Here is a 3,942-nt window from a genome sequence, read left to right as displayed (position 1 = left end):
AAAAATCATATTGCAGGCAGACTATTATAGTTTCGGTCATACATATAGCGTGTGCAGGTGCATGATAATGATGTGTTGTTTGTAAGATGATGAATATTTGATAAAAGGGGTTATTGATAAAATGTTGCTGCGGAACAACCACTAATTAAAAAAATTGTGGAGTTGTTAGATTAAAATTGTTATAAACATATATGCCATACTTAAATGAATGCTAAAAGGATAATCGAATATAAAGTAAGACAATAATAAAATATACTCATGCATACTGATTACTGAGTGGAGACCAGCTCAACTCAGGTTAGAGTCAAATCACTGGTAGAATACCACACCTGCCTGGCAACCACGCCTGAAGATGTGCACATCCGCATTTTTTAGGGATTCTCTGGACAAACGTTGCGAAACAGGAGAAGTTATCCTGTCTAAAAAGTTAGGTCTCTAGACCTGCTGAAGAAGGTGATAGAGCCGGTTCCAACAGCAGAGAGGATGAGCGGGTTTTACTCCCGGTACTTCCTTGTGCCAAAGTAGAATGGTGGATGGAGGCCCATACTGGACCTCAGCTATTTGAACAAGTTTATAGCTACCAACCCATTTCGTATGTTGACAGTAAAGGACTGCTGACAGGTGTAAGTCCAGGGGATTGGATGACATCTATTGACCTGACCAACGCATCATTTGAAGTTTCGATAGTCAAATACTTGCGTTTCGCCCTCGAGGATCAAGTGTGTCAATACACTTGACTCCCGTTCGGCTACTCTCTGGCACCCAGGACCTTCACCAAGTGTGTGGAGGCAGCACTGGAACCAATGAGAGCAAGTGGGGTGAGGATCTTGACCTATCTGGATGACTGGTTGATCCTTGCCAGGTCTCCGACTGACAACACAGTTGCTGGAAGCTTGGCGTCATGTGATCACAGCAGGCGCTGTTATGTCCCTCCTGGGGCTCATGGCAGCAGCTCACAAGGTGGTGCGGCTGGGCTTGCTGCATATGAGGGACCTCCAGAGATGGTTTGGTCATCTCAAGCTAGATCCAAAGCAAGACCAGGGTCGGGTTTTGCAGGACATCAAATTTTGGAATTAGGTTGTGTCCTTCATTACACTCAGGTGTTCACAGACGCATCTCTAACATGGGGAGGCATCTCAGGTCAGATCTACGCCAGTGTAGATACACATGAACTGGATAGAGTTGAAAGCAATTCACAACATTCTGCTTCACCTCTCTCCCCAACTGTCACAGTCCAATGTCCTAGTGATATCAGACAGCTCCACCGCCGTGAATCGCTCTGATTGCCCCCTACTAGGCGTGGATGCTTTGGCCCACTCGAGTTGGCCGGCCGGCTACTGTTGGCCATCCCTCCTCTGTGACTCCTCCTCCCCTTGGTTTGGAGAGCGAAGCAGGAGAGTAAAGAAGGAACGTTCCAAACCTTAGGAGCAACAGCCTGGAAGGATTTCTCTCCTCTGGTCCTGAATCGTGTGCGAGGAACCATCAGTAGATTCTGATCCACAGACCTCAGAGCCCGAGCTGGGGTGTAAGGCTGGATCAGATCACTGATGGAAGGTCTGACCATGAATAGATCTGAAAGTAAGAACCAGAATTTTAAAATGATCCTGAAAGAAACTGGCAGCCAGTGAAGAGATTTAAGGATCGGAGAAATGTGAGTTCTTCTACTTGAGCGGGTCAGAATTCTCGCTGCAGAGTTCTGAATCAACTGCAGGCGAGACACATCCTTCTTGTTTAGACATGAAAACAAATGGTTGCAATAGTATTGATTACAAGCTCCAGATCATGTTCCGACAACATTTTCCTAAGTTTAGAGATTTTTCTTAGTTGAAACAGTTTCTGGTCAGTTTTCTTCAGTGTTGAACAAGAGACATGTCTTTGTCAAATACAACACCCAGGTTTCTCAGGCTCAGTTTGACAGACTGACCTAAGTCACCCAAGTACTGACTCAACCCTGGAACCTTATCATCAACAATAACCAAAGTTTCAGTTTTTTCCACATTTAGCTGCAAAGTGTTTTCAATCATTGTTTGATTTCTAGTAAACAATTGACTAAGTTTAGCCTCTGGGGCTCAGTTGGATCAAAAGAGCAGTAGAGCTGGATGTCATCAGCAAACATGTGTTAAGAAACATCAGGAAATCTCTGAATGATTTTTACCCAGAGGAATCAAGTATGTTTGTGTTAATGTTGTAAACATTCTGCAGTGAAACCAGGAGACATCAGGGAAGAAAAGTTTGAATCAGAAAATTGGTCATTTAAGACACATTTTATTATAACAGGAGTCTTTTAACTTGTATTCTTTCAGTTTTGAACTTTTCATCGATCCTCACCAGGAAACGCAGTCTGGAGCAATCATTGATATTATAAACATTTGCTGTATGAATTTGATGAATAAACATGTTGTCAGTCATCATACTTCAATATTCACTTTTCTTTTTAGTCTTTTTGTCTAAGTGTTTGTTTTTGAGAGATTAGTTAAGAATTTTCTCATGTAGTTAATCATGCCATTAAACCTCTTTTTTACATTTTGAACTCCTCATATTCTCTATTGTTGATTCTTCTGGCAGTTTATGACGGTGAACACAAGAACTTGGACGACACCAGCTTTATCGATTCATATCTTCACCTGGATGAGTGGAAAGATCATCTTTATTTGGGGTCATTAGTCAGAAAAAGGTAGTTTCTGGATGACCTGTGTGAAAGTGTCTCAACAACACTATCCACTACTGGGTATCCACAGTCAGGGTGGTGGCTGCCCCCCACATATGTAGATGGCAGGGTGGGTAGGATAGGTAAGACCTGCAGGCTTTGTCTCTTAGAAGTTAGTCTGCTGGAAGGATCATTAGTTTCCCTCGGCGGGTACTGACAGAGGATACGACGTGAACGCTGATCCATTGACCCCCAGGATGCCATTAATACGTAGAAGTATATTGTTACATTTGGAACATGTTTGACGCCTTTAATCTTTTTTTTTTTGTTCAAAAGAAACTGTTTTATTAATATTACTTTCTTATTAAATACTATTGTCAACTAATATGTAGTCTATAGAGAGAAGCTAGTTATCATCAAAGTCATTTACTTCTTTATTTCCTATAAATAATAATTAATTAGGGTGTTTCTCAGAATAATCCTCATTATTATCTCGTTACTAAAGGTAGACTATAGTCACAATGGAATAGCTACACTAGCGCCATCAAGTGGCCACTAATGGGAATAGATATAGAGAGTGTGTGTTTGCATGTGTAAGTGTGTGTGTGTGAATTTTCTTGGACAGAAGATGAACAAAAAAAAGTGACCAAACCAGTGGATTTATTTGAAAACAAGATCAGGAAACATCAAAGTGAAGAGGTTTAGTAAAAGTTCAATTACTTTGTTTAAATACATGATGTTTATTAGTTTTAAAGAGAGATTTTCCTTCTTTGGTCTCAAAGTTTCTCTTTGATTTACTGCTTCATAGCAAAAGTATGACTACCCTCTAGTGGACAAGACAAGTAAAATAACCATTAAACTATATAATCAGATGAGCAGCAAAACAATGAACCATTACTTGTATCTTTGAATAGATTGTTCCTCTTCAGGTCAGGATGTTTCAAGAATGAGTCGAGCTGTAAAAATATAATCATGTATTGAAGTCATTTGAAGTTGATCAAACAGTCTGGAAGGAACATCTTAACATTCATCTTCTTGCTTGATCTGTAATTCTCTTCAAGTTATTTCCCTCTGTTTCTTCTGAGAGTCACTGTGGTAGTCACCCCTCAGTCGCAGCTTTTCAAATCTGTCAGGATGATCCAGATAATCCTGATCCTCCATCAAGTTCCTGTTGTCGTTGGACAGTAGGAGGCGCTGCTGTGTGTGAGTCCAGTGAGAGTGAAGACTGAGAGAAGAAGAGACATGAGGTGATGATGGTGGAAGAACGTTGTCTTGACGATCATATACTGATCCAA

General features: G+C 40.9%; 1 protein-coding gene across 1 annotated transcript in view; it reads right to left on the bottom strand.

The window, feature by feature from the left end:
- LOC148085116 (NACHT, LRR and PYD domains-containing protein 3-like) overlaps positions 1-3,942 on the bottom strand; it is a 449,698-nt gene that overhangs the window by 288,410 nt on the left and 157,346 nt on the right. The window lies entirely within an intron of this gene.

This window comes from Callionymus lyra, chromosome 2, assembly GCF_982586985.1.
Source record: "Callionymus lyra chromosome 2, fCalLyr1.hap1.1, whole genome shotgun sequence".
Taxonomy (NCBI): Eukaryota; Metazoa; Chordata; class Actinopteri; order Syngnathiformes; family Callionymidae; genus Callionymus; species Callionymus lyra.
This window is presented reverse-complemented; position numbering and strand designations above follow the sequence as displayed.